This window comes from Mus musculus, chromosome 11 (assembly GCF_000001635.26).
Source record: "Mus musculus strain C57BL/6J chromosome 11, GRCm38.p6 C57BL/6J".
Lineage (NCBI taxonomy): Eukaryota > Metazoa > Chordata > Mammalia > Rodentia > Muridae > Mus > Mus musculus.
In genome coordinates this window covers 114,486,004-114,505,273 of record NC_000077.6, presented here as the reverse complement: position 1 = coordinate 114,505,273, position 19,270 = coordinate 114,486,004, and the positions used below count along the sequence as shown (strand labels likewise).

At 50.5% G+C, this 19,270-nt stretch overlaps 1 long non-coding RNA gene across 1 annotated transcript; it reads right to left on the bottom strand.

The window, feature by feature from the left end:
* Positions 1–1,048: 1,048 nt before the first annotated feature.
* Gm39472 lies at positions 1,049–16,068 on the bottom strand. Its single transcript, XR_880307.1, has 3 exons — positions 16,051–16,068; positions 3,532–3,776; positions 1,049–1,750 (listed from the first exon to the last, which is right to left on the bottom strand). It is a non-coding gene; the product is annotated as a predicted gene, 39472 (long non-coding RNA).
* Positions 16,069–19,270: the final 3,202 nt, after the last annotated feature.

Here is a 19,270-nt window from a genome sequence, read left to right as displayed (position 1 = left end):
CCCTCTCAAACTGGGAGCCCAAGTAAGTCCCTGAGACAGGTGAGGTGGCTGGTGGGTAAAGTGCACGCTGCCGCCCGTGACCTCAGCTTGTCCCCTGAGCCTGCATGATGGAAAGAGAGAAGCAGCCCTCCCAAGCTGTGCTCCAGCCCCCACATGTGTGCAAGGGCAATCGCAATCCCACAAACAAATAAATGGGAAAAACACTCAAAAGGGAAACACGTCTTTTTTTGAGTTGTTTCTATGAGGGTATTGTGGTCGGTCTTTGTGGTTTGTGGTTTTAGTGTGTGTATGTGTGTGTGTGTAGTCACAGTGATAACATGAGTAACAACACACAGCCTGAGAACATTTCCCACATCAAGGATTGCCTCCTCTCCTGGGAGTGTGCCTGTGTTCAGGCACTTTGAATTGAAGTGTTTCTATGATGGTAATGCCCTGTGCTCTTTCTGCTTAGTTAACTGGCTGCACATACACACATACACACACACACACACACACACACACACACACGGCTCTTGATATAGAATCAAGGTTAGCAGTCAACTCTCACAATTTTATTTTTTACATTTGTGTATGTGGTGTGTGGTGTATATGGTGTGTGTGTAGTGTGTGTATGTGTTTATGTGTGTGTGTATGTATGTGTGTGTGTATATGTGTGTGTGTGGTGTGTGTGTGTGGTGTGTGTGTGTATGTGTGGTGTATGTGTGTGGGGTGTGTGTGTGTGCGTGCAGTGTGTGTATGGTGTGTGTGTGTGTGTGTATGTGTGGTGTGTGGGTGGTATGTGTGTGTGCGGTGTGTGTATATGTGTGTGTGTTTATGTATGTGTGTATATATGTGTGTGTGTAGGTCAGAGGACCGTGGGGTGGGGCTTGGTTTTCTTTTCCATGGATGGACTCAGCTGGTCAGGCTAGGAGCTAGCACTTTAGTCCACTGAGACATCCTGATGATCCCTAGCCTTAGACTCTTTTTGAGATAGGATCTCACTGTGTAGTTCCGGTTGTCCTAGAACTCACTCTGCAGACCAGACTGACCTTGAACTCACAGAGATCCACCTGAGAGTTCTACCTTCCAAGGACTGGAACTAAAGGCTTGAGCCAGCACACCCGACTTAGCCTCAGCCTCCTGAGTGTTGGGATTACAACAACTTTTAAAACAGAACAAAACTTCTCCCCTATTCTATTCACTTTATTGATTTGAAAGATTAAAAACAAGCAAAACAAGAAAACGAGATGCCTGCAACTAGAACTATTACATTTTCCATTCTGTTAGATGCCAAGAGCTATGGACCAAAGGGCCAGTATCTCCTCTCTTCCTTCCCTGCCTGGGTGATAAAGTCCCAGGGGACTTGCTTCCACCATCAGAGGGCCCTTCCTCTCATGCAGCTGTCTTTTGCTTTACCAAAGTGGGTAGGTCTGAAGATGGAGGCTGCCTAGAATACATGATGGGAGATGTGGGCACCCTGGAGCCACAGTGGACCCCTGGCATCGCCCATTTGCCAAGGGTGCCCAGCTGCTTCTGGCTGCTGGCATGCATTGCAAACTCCCCTCGCCCAGAACACTGTCAGGCTGACAAGCACTCCCAGCATCCTGAGGCTGAGGCCGGTCAGACCAGTTCACCATTTTTGGATGGGTCTGGAGTGCTCGACAATGTTTCCCTGGTCTCCAAAGCTGCTCTCTGTGCCCCAGAGAGCCATGGTTCCCGGCTACTGTCTCCTTCAGCTCTTGACGATTGCTTCGGTTCCAACAAGCTATGCCTGATTTGGAAGGTAAAAATCAAGAAACGAAGCTTAGGAAACCAGAACATTCATTTCACACTGCTACCCCAGAGTCCTAAAGGTTCCTTCTCACCGCTCTTTGGGCGATGGAGGCGGGGCGGGGCTTCCCCAAGACTCTGTCAGGTGGAATCAGAGAAGTCTTCGTGGTCAACCTCAGAGGACAGCACCGTTCACCACACATGACAGCAAAGAAGGACCTGTTCAAGACCTGCGTTTTGAGTGGCTTTGAGGGAGGAAAGGAAAGCAGATGGCATGAGAGAGGAAAGGAAGAAAGGAAGGAAATGAATGTAAAAGAAGCAAAAAGGAAGAGAAGAGAAAAGAAAGGAAGAGACAGGAAGGGAGGGAGGGACATAAGGCTTTGCTCTGCCAGCTTCTTTACACGCATCGGAGGAGTGAACCTTTGCTTCTGTTTGTAGATGATGGCACAGAGACTGAGAGAGGTTAACAACTTCTCTGCGGTCCTACAGCTGGGCAAAGGAGGAGCTGGTGTGCTCAGAGGCATCTGCATTCGCTATGACACCCTAGGGTGCAGGACCGCAGTGTGAGCCATGGTCCGGGTGAGAACCACTCAAGACAGCCCAGGATTCCCAGTGTGCTTCAGCCTCTGCTCAGTGCAGCTGCCCTCAGTGACCCCACCCCCCCACCCGCTCCGTGCAGGATCTGGCCTGGCTGGGATATGTAGATTACATGGTGCAGCAGCACTCCTGGCCTTGGAGATCTGGCTGAGACACAGCAGCAGGGCTAGCTGTGTGCATAGGATGGTGCTGGCTGGACACCATTGAACCAGCATGCTCTGGGGGCCAGTAGCAGTCCACGGGTTGTCTGCAGGGCTGGACTATGCAGCTGCCCCTATGCACCGGCTTTCCCTGCTCTTTCCTGAATGTCCTGATCCACATTCCTCCTCCATTCTGCCTCCTTCTGTAAAAGGTTGGCTGATCCCAGGGCAGAGGCAACATCTCAGTTGGAGTCCAAGATGGCCCAGCCTCTAAGGACAGTGGCTCTTTAATGCCCCTCTTTCTCTCCCACCTACAAGTCTCAGGAACAGCTACTCTCCCTGCGGGAGCTAGCAAGTCACATGACAGGTGCCATTGTGTGACTGACTCCAGCCCCACATTTCTGTCCACTGATGAGTCATCTCTGTGATGCTTCCAACTCTCTGTGGAGAAGCTGGTGAGCAGCTTGCTATGCTGTCACTGTGTCATCTCATGCTGCTAGAGGGAGGTGCATCATGTTTACTATGTTTACTGCAGAGATCAGGGCTTCTGGGCCTAGAGAGCAGGCAGGGTGGGCAGGTGGAGAGAGCAGGCAGGCTGGGCAGAGGTGGGGGAGCAGGCAGGTGGGGAGAGAGCAGGCAGAGGAGAGCACAAAGATAGCATCTTGTTGGAATTTACACAGACTGTCCTACTTGTGTGTGTATGCCACACGAGCCTGCCTGCTCTCTCCCCACTGCCCAGCTCCGCCTGCTCTCCCCCGACCTGCCCAGCCTGCCTGCTCTCTACCCACTGCCCAGCCTGCCTGCTCTCCCCCAACCTGCCCAGCCTGCCTGCTCTCTCCCCACTGCCCAGCCTGCCTGCTCTCCCCCGACCTGCCCAGCCTGCCTGCTCTCTAGGCCCAGATTAAGAACCTCAAGCATTGAACTGGTGTGCTTGCTGTTGCTGTGATAAAACACCATGACCTAAGCAAGTTCTAGAGAGAAGAGTTTATTTTGCCTCATGATTCCTGAGGAAGAGCCCTTAATGACCAGGAAACACAGCGCTCACCTTTCGGGGAAAGTCAATGTAGCAGGTTTGAAGCAGATGGCCACATTGTATCCACAGCTCTCTTCTTTTTACGTTGTCTAAGATCCAGCCCTGGGTGATCTTAGAATGGTGGCCCCTTCCTTTAGGGTGGGTCTCCTTGCTCCAATTAACCGGATCATGACAGGTCCTGGAAGGCATAGCCAGAGGCTAACTTACTCTAGATACTTTCTCCCAGGCATATCTGAAGACTTTTGTGATTCTTCATCCTGTCGAAATGAGAATCGTTATCGACCAACACTCATACCTAATGGCAAAGTTTCACTTATACAACTAGGCCAAATAAGTTCAACAGTAAAATAACAGTAAAAACCAATGAACATAATAATATATTTTGATAAGTTGTGTGAACATGCCTCTCTTAGTCAAAAGACTTTACTATGCTCTACCAAACCCACTTCTTGGGATGCTGTGAATGATATAGTGCCCGTGACTCAAAGTGATGGTGCTTGCATTGTGGGGTAGCAGTAGGCTTCTGCGTGAAGCTTACTTGAGCACAACACAGTGGCACTTCCACAGTGCGTCAGCGTAACAGCTGAGATGGCTGCTCAGTGATGATGGGAGGGTACCGTATACAGCGTGGATACCCTGAAAAGGGATGACTCTTGTGGCAGGCAAGATGGAGAAGGGCAGGGAGGGATTCTACCACGCCAATCAGACAGCACACGACTTCAAATTTATAAAGGGGAATCTTTCTGGAATTTTCCATTTCATATCTTTTTAAGTGTTTTTTTAATCAATTTATTTTTATTTTATGTGTATGAGTGTTTTTGCCTTCATGCATTTTTGTGCTCTGTGTGCTTGCCTCGTAGTTGTGGAGGCCAGAAGAGAGCACTGGATCCCCTAATGCTGGAGTCAACAGATGACTGCGAGCTACTATAAGGGTGCTGGGAACCGAAACTGGGTCCCCTGAAAGAGTTATATGTGCTCTTAACCACCTCTCCAGGCCCCTGATTTTGTATCCTTTGACCAGGTTGTCTGTGGGTACCTAACACCTCAGCAAGTGAAATCATGAAAGCGAGGGGGCCACTGTGCCAGGCTTTCTCTTTGAAAGTACACAATCCCATATGCCAAGCGTGCCCTTTACTCTCATTGACTGGTTCCCGGGGACCTGGCAGGTGCACCGGCACCAGAAGAAGATCCAAATAGGCCACACAGTATACTGTCTGGTTTTGTGTGTCAACTTGACACAGGCCGGAGTTTTCACAGAAAAAGGAGCCTCCTTTGAGGAAAAGCCTCCATAAGATCCAGCTGTAAGGCATTTTCTCAATTAGTGATCAAGCGGGGAGGGCCCATTGTGGGTGGAGCCATCCCTGGGCTGGTAGTCTTGGGTTCTATAAGAAAGCAAGCTGAGCAAGGCAAGGCAAGGGAAGCAAGCTAGTAAGGAACATCCCTCCATGGCCTCTGCATCAACTCCTGCTTCCTGACCTGCTTGAGTTCCAGTCCTGACTTCCTTTGGTGATGAACAGCAATGTGGAAGTGTAAGCTGAATAAACCCTTTCTTCCCCAACTTGCCTCTTGGTCATGATGTTTGTGCAGGAATAGAAACCCTGACTTAGACACAGGAAGGAACCAACTCTGCCTGCAAAGGTTAGGGAATGAGGGCAGCTTAGGGGAGATCAGGGCTGGCCCTCATGTGGCTCTTTGCCCCGCCTCAGCCTGGCTGCCTTCACCCTGGTTGATAAGCAGTGTGGTATCAGGGTTTGACTGGGCTCCATGGCGCTGGCTTTATAAAAGGCATCTCACTCACTCGTAGCTATTCAGATTTCAGAAATAAACGCTCCGCACTACTGATCAGAGCGCCCGGAGTCAACAGAGCCGGTGACATCTTAAGAAATGCACCCAGTACTTAAGGCTTTCATCTTAATTATACATGTTCAAATCATAGACAGATTTTCTCCTTCTGGTCCTGAATATCAGAGCTGCCAAATCCAATTGAATCATCTTCTTTTAAATGCATTTTTTTTTTTTTTTGCAGCCTGTGTTTCGCCGTTTTTCCTATTTCCATTGTAAACGAGCACCGGAATTGTGCTGAGGGCCCTTTTCTTACAGGCTGTATTATTCAACCAGCAAATGAAGAGAGGAAAATGCTGATTGCAAAAGAATTAAAAAAATGGTCCCGGGCAGCCTCCGGCTTCGGCTAGGGCCAGATGTGGCCAGGCCCAGGACGATCTCTGCTGGAGCGTGCCTGTCCCTCATCCCCTAGGAAGGGATGGATGGAAAAGACGCTTCTTTAGGGAGGGCATGCTCCTTCAGGGATGAGCCTCCAGGCCTGGTCAGGAAGGAGAGCCTTGGAAGTCTGCAGACAGGTCCTGGCATCTTGATCGTCATCACAGATGTCACACAATGTATTTATACTTATTTATTTTGTCATGTCTTGGTTTGAACCACCTCGGGGACTCATCTCCTGGAATCCCTCCAGGGGATGCTTTTACCATCACTGGCTGTGCTGACATTTGGTGCCTCTGTCTTCAGTGCAGCTCATTGCTTCTGTCTTCCCGGGGGTAAGGAGGTGGCTGGCGATAGACTCCCAAACTTCGGATGGGAACAGCAGCTGGCAGCAGAGATGCGATCTAGGAGCCCAGTGCCTGTAGTCCATCTGATTGTCCCTTTATGTCTTGCTTCCTGTCCACCCCTGCTCTGGAATGCCCCAGCACATGCTGGGGTCTTGACATTGACTTTGGAGTCCTCATTTCTCACCAGCTTCATTGTTGTTGATTTCACTGAAGGCCAAAGCCTGGTGTGGTGTCTGAGCCCAGGACTTTGGATCCATTTTGCAGTGGGGAGAAAAGTGTCTTTGATTCAGACCAGGCTCTTCGGTCCAGTTGTATGTAGAGCAATTGAGTTGTGTCTCTGTGGTGGTTAATATTAAATTGACTGGATTTGAAATCACCCATGAGACAAGAGTCTGTTAGGTGTTGCCTGCAAGCGCTTATCTAGATTAGATTAACTGAGGTGAGAGATTCAGTCTAAATGTGACCCCTGCCATGGGCTGGGGTCACATACCACATAAAAGGGGGAACATGAGGTGTGGTGGTTTGAATAGGAATGGCCCCCATAGAGTCATGTGTTTGAATGCTTGGCCATAGGCAGCGGCACTATTAGGAGGTATGGCCTCGTTGGAGGAATTACGTCACCTTGTGGGTGGGCTTTGAGGTCTCCTATGCTCAAGCTTCACCCCGTGTGGCACAGTCCCTCTGCTGCGTGTGGATCAAGCTGGGTAATCCTCGGCTCCTCCAGCATCATGTCTGCCTTGGTGCTGCCATGCTTGCCACCATGATGATAACAGACAAAGCCTCTGACATTGTAAGCCAGACCCAATGAAATGTTAGCCTTTACAAGAGTTGCCTTAGGCATGGTGTCTCTTCACAGCAGCGCGATCCAACTAAGTCATGAGTTAGGCACCAGGATTCATCTCTCTTAGCGTCTGACTTGCAGATGTCACGTGACCAGCTTCCTTATGATCTTGCCACCATGCCTTTCCTGCCATGAGAGACCGTGAATTATGAGATGGAATAAGCCCCTTTCTCTGCTAGGTTGATTGTTGTTAAGAATTCTATCCTAGCAAGAAAGATCATACTGATTTCCTTCCCTTGTTATCATAACATCCGGCTCCTCAAGGTTCTCCTCTGCAAGGTGCGGATGTTAATAATGCTTGTTACAGGTGTAGTAAGGCTCCTACGTACCACGCCCATAAGGAGCCAGGACACAGCTGTCTCCAGCACTGTTGGATGCTTCGCTTTTCTCCTAGACTCCTCCACTACCACCTGCAGGAATTTGCCAGCTGGTATCTGCAGCTCAAACACTTAGGGAAGCCGATACCCCAGGGATAGGGGTTGGCAGGTGTTGTAGTTTCATTTCTGTTGTGATAAAATGCACTGATAACAAGCAACTCAGAGCAGGAAGGGCTTATTTTCTCTCACGATTCCAAGGTTAAAGTCCATCACCTTGGGGAAGTCACGGAGGACAGAGCATGAGTCATGGTCACATCAGACCCATGCAAGAGCAGAGGGAAATGAATACACACACACACACACTCAGCTTGCTTGCTTGTGCTCGGCTCGATCTCTCCACTCTTACACAGTTCAGGAGCCCCTGCCTAGGGAATGGTGCCTCCTTCAGTGGGCTGGGTCTTCCCACATCAATTAACTGAACACAATTCCCAACAGATTTATCCACAGGCTATTTCTATATAGACAACCCACCATTAAGACTCTTTTGCTGATTGATTCTAGGTTGGGTCAAGTTGACAAATAAAGCTAACCATCAGAGTGGGTACACATGTCCACTATTGTCTTTCTGAGAGTTGCCCTTCTGGGCTCCCTAGTGGAATAGAGGCTGGTTGTCCACAGCAGTGATGCTCATCAGGTTGGCTTTTCTACTTCTACTCTGTGCTTCTGGGTGCCTGTTTACTGGCCTTGTAAGTGCATTCTCTCTCTCTCTCTCTCTCTCTCTCTCTCTCTCTCTCTCTCTCTCTCTCTCTCTCTCTGCCTAGAGTACCCATTTTACATCCGTGCGGCTCTGAGACTTTAACGAACTGGTGAACAATTACATTCAGGAGTTCAGCCAGCTGCATTCCTCCAGCTGCATCTGTTTGACCTCCATTTGGCATCACCATGGACATAGAACCTTCCCTATGGATGAGCCAAACGCTGCCAGTCCCCCAGGCGGCTGAGTCTCCACTTTCCCCAGCTAAGCTCATTCCAGCCAGGACTGGCTTTCCCAGGCTGCCACTGGGCATCTTTCACTACATTGTTAAAAACAGTTTGGACTTGGGGATTTCTCCAGCTAATGAGGTGGACACAGACTGTCACAATGAAGAGGTGACTGAGCTTGAAGACTATAGCTTGTGAAGTGGTCAGTGACTTTCATCCCATCCCTGTCAGAAGGCCATAGCTGAGGCCTGCACATGGCAGATTCAATGTGTCTGTCAAGGGGTTGGATGCAGAAGTCCCAGATAAGCAGACCGAGACCTGTAAAACACCCTCAAGAGCTCACCTAGAGGCAGTGGACTGGGTCATGTTTGTAGAGCCCAGTTCATAGTGAAGACACACAATTGTTATGTTTAAAATGTGTCTTTTGAAAATTCCTCCCCGGGGGGAACCAGTGAATTCGTGAGCTTATTTACAGAACATGAGTGAGAAGTTAATGACAGAGCACAGGTGACCTCAAAGCAGCCACATTGGAAAGCTACCAGCAGTATGGATGCTTCCTCCATAGCTACATAGATGGAGTCCTTTTCCATTAATCTTCCTCAGTGTGCATGCATGCACGCACGTGTGCACACACACACACCCTCCTGAGACCCTCAGAACTAAATGCAATCAAGGCAGAACTGCATTAAAAAGGCTGGGAGGAGCTGCTGGAAACTCAGGTGAGGGTCCAATAACCCTGCCCACCCATTCCTTCTGAATGCTGACGGATCCTTTAGAGCAGGCAAGGCTGAGCTGATGAAGATGGTGACTTCTTGCTCAGAGGACAGAGTTCTACCACAAAGCAGAAAGCAAGCCTTCGCCTTTCTCTTGTGGTCTGGCTCTCTTGGTCTCTCACATTGCGTTCTTGGCTGTAAATTGGTTTTTGGTAGCAAGGGACTGCGTGAGAGGTCAGTGCAGTCTTCGAGGGTGCTTGGGGGAAGGTGGGACACACATATCCTGACCCTATGACATCTTGCACTCCCTGGGTCAGGAACACAGATAGCATCACAGCTGTAGGGAAAGGAGGGCAAGCTTCTGAGAATCATCCAGGGAGCTGGGAACTCAAGGTGGCGCAACACATGGAGCTGAGGGCTCCCTGTGAACACATGAGTGAGGGACCCTGCATGGTTGCCTGCTCTAGTGTCTACAAAGCTGGTCTTGGCAGCATGCCACAGGAGCATAGCCCAAGTCGCTCCAGCTCCTTGTTGCCAGTCGGTTTTCCTTTGCACATACAAGATCCGCTGGGCTGTTACTATTGGCTCGGTGCCTGGGAGAGTCAGTCCCCCAGTCTGTGGTCAAGGCAGCCCTCTGTACCCAAGACTGTCTATCCAGCCTCACTGTCCCCTGCTCCTAGTCTGGAAGCTCCACACCCAAGCCCTGGTCCCCTAGGTGGAGGCACTCACTGCAGCAAGCTCCCTGTGTCTGCATTGCGTGGAGATGAATAGATAAAGGCACTAATAAGACAGAGTGCTAATTAATTGCAGTGAGCTCTGTAGCTTTGCCGGGTTTTAATGCTGAGAGGAGAAGGCATTTACTCTGTTCTCTTTTCTACCGGTTCTCTTCTGCAATTATTTCAACGGCAGCGGAAGATGTGCAGATTGCTAATAATTATTAAATCTGATCACCATTAGCCTGTAAGCTCCGAGTAGCATGCTCAGCATCTTCGTGGCTCCCGACCTCCACAGCCGGAGTTCAGGTAAAGAGAAGCCACGAGCCACTCTCCCAGGGGAGCTTTGTCTGTACCCACTTGTACCTCTTGCCGATAGTCTTTTCCCCTCTGCTATGTACGACCGTTTCTCAAGTTTGCCAGCTCTGCATATCTGAAGGTGACTATTGGGCATACTCTGCTCCTGGTGTGTTTAAAATGGGTACTAGAGGGACCTGGCCCTGTCATTGTGGTGGGGGAGAGAGAGAACTGAATCAAAGAAGATTGCTATAACTTGTCAGACCACCTGGGTCTGCTTGCAAAAAAGATCATCATTCGAGCTGGGCATGCTAACTGCTGACTCTCAGAGGGAGGGAGGGAGGGAGGGAGGGAGGGAGGGAAGTCATTGGACCCTCACATGAGTATCCAGCCATCCTTTCCATCCAGCTCTAAGGAACTCTCCCCTGACTTAGAGTAGCCTTGGGGGAGGTCAACAGATGGTTGGGTGGGCCCCATCTATGCCGTCATGGGGAAGTTGTCATCCATGTTGCTTATGCTGTGTTGAGTGAGACTTTCTGGGCTGGCTTCTGGCTCCTCACCCATGCATGTAAGAAAGCACAATGAATGTATTGATTCTCTGGGGGAGCTTTGGTCTATCATTGGAATTTTGTTCTATCCCCTGCTTCAAGAGAGAACGTTCTCAGAATATCTGTTTCTAGTTTAGTTAGGGACCTGCAGGGAGCAGCTGGCACATTCACAGGGCTAAGGGATGAGAGTTTAGGGAAGGGCTGTTTTGGAGGGATAGGAAGGTGGTGCCCCGTGCGCTGTGAACTTGATGCCTTCACATCTCTCTGGTGCGCACAGGGAAAGCACCTTTTTTGGGCAGCTGGGTGGTGACTCCATTGCCTTGCCTTAGCTTCTTGCTTCTCGGTCCCCAGACCCCTGGGAGGAAGCTCTCTGGGATGAACAACCAGCTTTTGATCTCAGACAAATGGCAGACCCTCCACCCGTCTCTGTCATCAGCTCTCACACCCTTGCCACCACTGTACTGCTATCTTAATCACTCCAGGGCAAGGTGAGACAACAGGGACAGCAGGGATTTGAACTCAGGTCTCAGAGACCCCCTGATAGCTCAAACTATCTGGCTGATCCCAACTCCCCTGTCTTGCTCACTCCTTGCCGGGGAATCACAATAAAGGCTCCTGTCCCCAGGTGTCCTCTTCCTTTTGCTATGGCTGGCCCCACCCCCCCCACCCCCTCTCCCTCTCTCTCTCTCTCTCTCTCTCTCTCTCTCTCTCTCGTTCTCTCTTTCTCTTTCTCTTTCTCTTTCTCTTTCTCTCTCTCTTTCAGTATTTGCAGGCAAACTATACTTCATCTTCAGTGACTGTTATCCTCACCCCCAAATAATAGTAAGGCAAATAAGGTGATAGAACTGGACTAGAGAGCTGTCTCAGTGGGTAAGAGCACTTGCTCAACAGCCATGAAAACCTGAGTTCAAATCCCAGGAACCCATGTTAAAAGCTGGATGTGGCCATACACACTTTAACCTTAGTACTGCTGTGTCTGTGGTGGGGGAGAGGGCATGGAGACAAGAGGATTGTGGAGCATCGTAGCCACCAACCTGGATGGGAATGTTTGAGCTTCAGATTCAGTGAGAGACCCCACCTCAAGGGAAGAAAGCAGAGAGTGGTAGAGAGGGACACGGCATCTCTCCATGGACTTCACAAGCAGACATTGCCACGTACATACACCCACACACATGTGAAAACATGTACATAACACACATGTGTGCACATGTATATAGCACACACACACACGATGATAGGAATGTGACACACAAGGAATGAGAGACATCGGGAGAGGAGCCAGGATGTCATGATCAACTCCAGCCAAAGCAAAAGAGGAGGGTGAAAGGGTCCAGCTGGAGCTATGTCTGGGAGATGCCAGAGAGAAGTGGTCTTAAGGAGGACAGAGGGCCGTTGATAAACTGCAGCGCTTTAGAGAGAGGGTGGACAGGTACCTTCTTTCCACCTCCATCTGCAGCTGCATCCCCAGGCGCCACAGGGTGCTTCCTGAGTCTGGCCAGGCAGCAGCGGGGTGGGGAGTGAGGGCAGAGAACTGATTGAACCTTGTGGAATCACAAAGCAACACTTTCTGGTTGTGGGACATGAACAAACGTTTGCTAGCCCCAGACGGGAGTCAACATCAGACCAAAGAATGGTTCCCCCAAGTCTAACCTGGTGAGCCCATGAGCTTACTAGTATTACCTACATGCACACGGGGGACTCAACAGCAGCCGCTCCCCTATCCTTCTCAGTGGGTGTCGCGCCCGCTCTCGACCAGCAAGAACGACGCGACCACCAGTCCTTCTAACAGCAGTTTATTCAGTCCTGATTCTTCTTGTTTATATCTCCCCCGAACCCTGGGCCTCTCACTCCTTTTATACACTCTCTCATCCACGCACCGCAGGCCACGCCCCCTCGCCAGTCACAAGGCTTCAGCTAATCAGGGCAGCAGGGGCAAATCTCCACCAAATTGGATTCACCTGTATCCTGGTACACCTGAGCAGCACTCAAGATGTTTGTGTCTTATATGAGGAAGTCAGGTGCAAGTCATATGACTTAGCTGCAGTCCCTGGCACCTTTGGGACTGCCGCCACACCCGCTCCCCACAAGTGGGGCTGATGACCCATGAAAGCTGATCTCTGGAATGCTCTGTTCGACCTGCCTGCAGCCCCACCAGAGTCTCCTCTCCCTATCTATAGTCACTGCTTATGCCATCTTGGTAAGGACTTGCAAATCAGGTAACTCCCCAGACTTCTGGAACTTTCTAGGTGTTCTTGGCTTCCCAAGTCTTAAGAGCCACCTTCTTCTACCATCTGAGGAAATGACATTTTGACTCAGAGGATATGGCTACACCACATGGTCGAATGGCCACGTGTCTTAGAAATGGGTGGGGTGTCCCAGAGGAGACCCCATGGTTTGCTTTCCTTGTTACTCTGGTAAAACCTCCAACAAGAGCAACACAAGGAAGGGAAGGTTTCCTGTGGCTCACAGTCTGAGTGTGGGTCTGTCATGGCAGGGCTCCATGGTGACACGGTTGTGAGGAGAGCGAGAGACAAACGCTGGTGCTCTGCTCACTGTCTCTGCTTACTTCAGCCCGTGGATAGAGCCACCCACAGTCAAGGTGGGTCTTCCTTCCTCAAAGATTCCAGCCAGAGATGCTCTCACAGACATCTTCAGAACTTTGTCTCCTAGATCATTCTAGAAACTGTCAGGTTGATAATCAATAGCAATCACTATGCCATGCTACAAAGAATCTCCATTTTGGTACCTGAGGAAGCTACAGACAGCCAAATGTGAGTGGTCTGGACAGTATCTCTCATATCTGAGCTATGTTAAAAAAAATCCCCCCCCAGGAGTCTCATTAAACTGTAGATTATTTATTCTCTCTCTCTCTTCGTGTGTGTGTGTGTGTGTGTGTGTGTGTGTGTTATGTGCACGTGTGTGTACCTATGAGTGTGTGCAGATGTGCTTGCCTGTGCCTCCCTACATGGAGGCCAGAATTCCATGTCAAGTGTCTGCATTACCACCACTCTCCACCTGTAGTGGTGATAGGGGAATCTGCTCTAAGGGACTTCAGGGACTGCCCAGGCAGCCAGCTGTCTCTCCAAATTGTATAATTTTGGAAGCTAGGTCCTTGTGCTTCCTACATATTCAGGTATGAATTTGTTCTCGGATCACTGATGGGGTTGAAAACCAGTTATAATCTCATAATCAAGCAAGTTATTTAGCACTGAGGAAGATGATGCAGATTTCAAAGGATGGTTTTCAGATGGAAATGCAGGTTAAAATTAGAATGTAATTCAGGTATAGAATTGTAAAACTCTTTAAATCAGGATAGATATTAGAGGAATGCACCTTAATTGACAAAATTGATGGACTAGATGTTATTAGCATATATCATACCTTGTAGTTTATGTAACTAATAACTACGTTCAATGTATATCTGAGAGAAAGGGCCTTTTTAATGGACGGAAAGGGTGAGATGTTGTGGATTGGTTCTAAGGCTATTTGTGTCAATTCAGCTCCCCAAATCACAGGTCTGCGTGCTAGCTGCTGATGGTCCCTGCCCCCAGATAGTTCTAATTGGTAAATAAAGTGCCCGGCTGCCAATGACTGGGCAGGGAGACAGAGGCAGGACTTTTAGATTTCTAGGCAAGGGACCGGGAGAAGAAGGAGGGTTAGAATCACCGTGATGGGAAAGCAGAAAGAGCAAGCTACAATATGTACGAATTGGGGTAGAGTGACCCCAGGGGCCACTCTCCCTATTGGGTCTGCGGTAGCAGAGATGGAATATAGAATATGTATAGACTATAGAGAGTAGTTAATAATTCAGGAGTATCGGAGGGGAGAGTGTGCTAGCCACGGAGAGGTTGGGAAGTGCCCAGCCACTGACTCATTAAGGCATATTAAAATAGAAGTGTCTCTCTGTGTCTCTGTGTGTGTGTGTGTCTCTCTCTCTCTGTGCTTATCTTTCATTCATGAATCCAAACATTTGGGTGGGTGTAGAAGAGGAGCACATACCCAGCCGGGAAGTATAGAGCAGATTCCCCTATACCGACCGCTACATCGCCCTTACTTTTTGAGACAGGGTCTCTCGGTGGATCTAGAGCTCAGTGAGTGGTTGGGCTAGGCCGGCCCCTAGGATCCATCCTGTAACATACCCCCACCCCGAGCCCCTGCACAGAGGTTATAGGCACAACCAGCATTGCCTGGGTTTTGTGTGGGCGCTGGGAATCTGAACTCCTGCCTGCTCAGCTAGCACTGCCCTCCCCTGAACTATTTTCTTGAGACGCAGATTCTGACTCAGCCGTCTGGGTTGGCCAGAGATGCCACATGTCCAGTCCCAGGAACACCGAGTACCTGGTTTACGACACGGAGTTGGGCCTTTCCTCTGCTTTTGTCAAATGCCACTTATCAGGTCTGGGCTGGTCAGCCTGGTCCTATCATGCGTTATCTGATTGCTCCTTCTAGCCGCTTTCTGTCCTCGTACTGCTCCAGAGTGCCTTTGACATCCATCTTTTCTCTCTCTGCCACAGGTGAGGGTCCATAAAAGCGGTTTACCATCTGGCCAGAAATCAACTTTCCCAAGAGACCCTGACCTAGGAAAGCTCTCAAATAAAAGTTTAATTGGCTGCAATTAACACAAACAAATTGGTCTGCCACGGTTGCAGTGATCAGTTCCCCCCTCTAAAGTCCAGCTCTCCTTGGCCAGAGAAAGTGCTAGGGAGAAGGACTTTTGAAACGCATGTAGTGCCTGCCCAGCTTCGGTGTGCTCTTTGGGACCCTGGCTGCTGCTGTGCTCTGTGGGACCCTGACTGCTGGCTTCTTTATGGCTAAGAAGAGATGGGCGAAAAGATATTTCAGAGCCTCTACTACCTGCCAGCCACAGGCCTCAGGTAGTCACCCACTTTGCCTTGCCCTCTCCACAGAGGCATCACAGGGAGGTAGAGACTTGGCAGGGCATATTGGCAAAGCTGGGTTTGAGTTTGCGTTCGATTCTGGCTTTAGATAGGACTTAGGGGGAGAGAGAGAAAGAATGTATTAACACTCTTGGGGACCTATTTAAGTACCTGGGGTAAGTCATGCTAATAGCTTAGTAACATCAATTAGCAAGATAGATACTTTTTGAGTGTGTGTATGTGTGTGTGCGCGCGCGTGTGCGTGTGTGTGTGTGTGTGTGTGTGTGTGTGTGTGTTGGGGAGGAAACATGTGTGCCACAGCACCCCTGTGGAGGTCAGAGGACAACCCCTCTCTCTCCTCCCCTCCCCTGTTGTCCCTCCCCTATCCTCCCTCCCCTGTCCTCTGCTTCCCTCCCCTGCCTTCCTTTGCCCTCCCCTCCCCTCTGATCCCCTCTCCTGCCCTGCCTTTCCCTCCTCTCCCCTCCATTTCCCTCTCCTTTCCTCCCTTGCCCTCCCCTCCCCTCTGGCCCCCTCTCCTGCCCTCCCTTTCCTTCCCTACCCTTTCTTTTCCTCCCCTTCCCTTCCCTTCCCTGCCTTCCCCTCCCCTCTTCTCTCCTGTCCTGCCCTCCCCCATCCTCCCCTCCTCCCTCCCCTTCCCTCTCCCCCCCTTCTTATCTCACCTTTTCATTCTTCCTCCCATTGATTCTGAGATGTGGCCTCTTTAGTGCCTCAGATGCATGCTGCCAGCCAGGGTCTTGGGGCGCTCACAGTGGGCGGGGCAGAGCCCAGTTATTCTGTGATCTCATTTTGATGACCCAGTGATGTCTCCTTTATAGTGGGAAAAGTGTAGTGCTGTCCACCTTTCATCTTCTGAGTGATGTCATTACTCCAGCCTTGGGGAGTTGGGAAGTGAAGAGTCAGGACAGCCTTGTCTTCTGGCTTAGCACATCATGTAGGCAGGAGGTGGCAGAGGCCATGGGGTCTGGGTTTACAATGCTGAGGGCACTATGTGAGCAGAAGTCAGCATGCATCCCTCCATCTTCAGGGTCACCTGACCTCCCTTGTCTCCCTGTCTGTACAGCTCAATGTCCTTTTAAGGGGTCTCCAGGCCCTTGCAGAGTAACAGTATGAAGACCTTCAAGCTGGACCCAGAGAAGTCCTTCCAGGGTGGAGACTTGTTCCTGCTGACAGGAGAGGAAAGGACAACTGGCCAAGTGTCCTGGAAGCAGTGTGAAGAGCACTCAGGCAACATTCCAAAGGGTTTGGAAGTAAAAACTGCCATCCTTTCTTCTCCAGACTTCCTCTCCAAGCATGGGACTTTATGATGAGGTGGAGAGACCCCCCTCACCCAGGCTAAGACTCCTGGATTCCATCCTCCCTGCCCTTCCCTCCTCCTTGGGTCTCTCAGATCCAGGGTGGTCCCTCTCCTCTGCCTCCTCCTTCAGCAAATCAATTTGAGCAGTGAAAAGAACAAGGCCATTGCAGTTAACACCACTCTGCCTGAGAGTTGCTGGGTCTCCGCTATTCATCATTCCTAATTAATTAAAAAGTAATTACTTATGGATCCGACTTTCATTATTTACACCCCCCCAGGCTGCGAGGATATTACTTTCCTCTGTCCCTCCGGTTTCCTAAGCTGCACCAGTGCCAGTGATTGCTCTGCCAAGTGTGCTGAGGTCCAAGTACATGTGGGTAGCCTTGTCAGGGCATCGGCGGCGACCACAACAGGTCACACAGGCTGTGGGTCACTATAGAACCTAATGGGGGCTCAGGAAGTGACTTTGAGGTGGTGAAGATGCCCTGGCTAGTCCTCTTGGGATGGGAACTGTGTGTGTGCACATGAGTGTGCATGCACTCATAAATGCACATACGTGCACATACATGTAGACACCAGAGGCCAACATCCAAGTGTCATTCCTCTGAAATGCCAGCCATCTTGTTTCAAGCCTCTGTTTTTCATGGGCCTGGAGCTCACCAAGTAGACCAGGCTGGTGGCCCATGAACCCTAGGGATCGTCTCTCTCTCTCTCTCTCTCTCTCTCTCTCTCTCTCTCTCTCTCTCTCTCTCTCTCTCTCTGCTTCCCCTGAGCTGAGATTGTACTTGCAACGCCATCACACCCCCCAACAGTGTTATGTGGGACCTGGGGATTGGAGTCAGTCTTATGCCTGTCAGTCAAGCACTTTTCTGACTGGTCCACCCCCTCCCTCAGCTTCCCATCTGCACTTTACAATCTCCACTCCCAGGCTTCCAGAGCACTTCACACACCATAAGTAAAGCTGGCAGATACAGAGGCAAAGCTGGCCATGGCTGCACAGTGTGCCACCGCTGTGTACCTGCTCTGCTTCCCATCTTCCCCACCCGTAAGTCCTTTCCAATGGCTTTCGTGGCCTCAGACTTCCTTGCTCAAGGCTCTGCTTGTGTCCCCTTGGGGTCTGTAAGTGACTCTAGGCTTGGGTGCTACTGCTCTCCCCTCCTCTTGCCCCTGTAATAAAGTTGCTACCTATAAGGGCATTTGACATCTGAGTCCTCCTCCACTCTTTGGAGTGTGAGCACACTTGGTAAGTGGTTTCTCTGGGCTTCCTGTCCTCAGCTCTAAGAGCATGCTTTCATTCTCAGAGTGGCTGGCGAGGAATCGATGTTGGCAGACCTTCAGTTAATTGCAGTTATTATTGCCAGAGGAGGGGGCCCGGGGCAGGTCGATGGCTTTCTTACATTGGTGGCCACTGTGTTTTGAGCAGAGCTGGGGATCCAACCAGGGAAGCACTTTGTGGGAAGAGTGGGCTGCTATGAGTTCCCTGGTCCAGGAGCAGTAAAAAAAAACCGCCCTGAGCAGCAGGCATTGGGGGTGGGGGTGGGGCAAGAAATCCTCAGTCATTACATTCTGCTCTCTTGGAGTCCCACACTTGGGTGCTGGGAAACTGGGGTTGGAGTTTGCAGTGTCTCTGATCATCATGGCCATGGGAACTCTCAGAGGGGCAGTCCTGTTGGGCTCTCTTGGTGACACCCCTGTAGCAGCTCTCATGATCAGGGAGGTAGCAGCTGTACCTGCCCTGTCCACAGAGCAAGTGTCTTAGCGGTCCACTCAGTGTGCATTAGGTGCGAGCAAATAGGCTGATGAGGCCGTGCTGGATCTGGGGAAGGAGAGCCTGGCAAGGGGAGTGAGGAGGAGGCAGGAGGGGATGATGGGAGGAGGAGGAGGAGGGATAAACTGTCAAACCACTCCAGGAGATCTGACAGCTCACACTGTGGATCCGGGAGGGGCTCTGTGCTCCCAGAAGCAACTCAGCCCCCAGAAAGCTGAGTCTGCATATTCAGATGGAGAGAGCAACAGTCATCCTGGCGGGGCCAGAGCTCCTCTGCCAACTCCTGTGAAACTTCCCAGGCTTCGCCTCACCTGTCACCCCACAGCAGATGCTCTCTCCCCGTGCTTCTGTAAACGGGGCTCATCTCTCTTCCCATGAGCCTGTGTGGTCTTCCTTCCTTTCCCCAATCACACTGGACAGTGATGTATTGGGGTTTTAATTGCTGCGATTCTCCCATTGCTGGGGAAAGATCAGAATGTCCAGAGCTATTTGGCTGGGCTCTCTGTATTTCCACTCTCCCATCATCATGGCAGTCTTAGTGTTTACTGTGCCCACTTATCCGGATCACTGTGAAGACCCCCCTCCCCTCCCCTGACCTCTGGGGTAGCCTCAGCTCACTGAGGACAGGCTGCCCATGGCCAGAGGATGGGAAACAACACTGAGATTTTTCAGGGGGAATTTTTTTTTTTAAAGGACAACATCTTTGGTAGGAATGAGAAGGTGGGGGTCTTCTGAGCTCTGCAGCCATTAAGTGTAAGGTGCCCTGTGGGAATGGGGCATGGGATCTGGGACGTGGAGTGTGGGGTATGAACTTGGG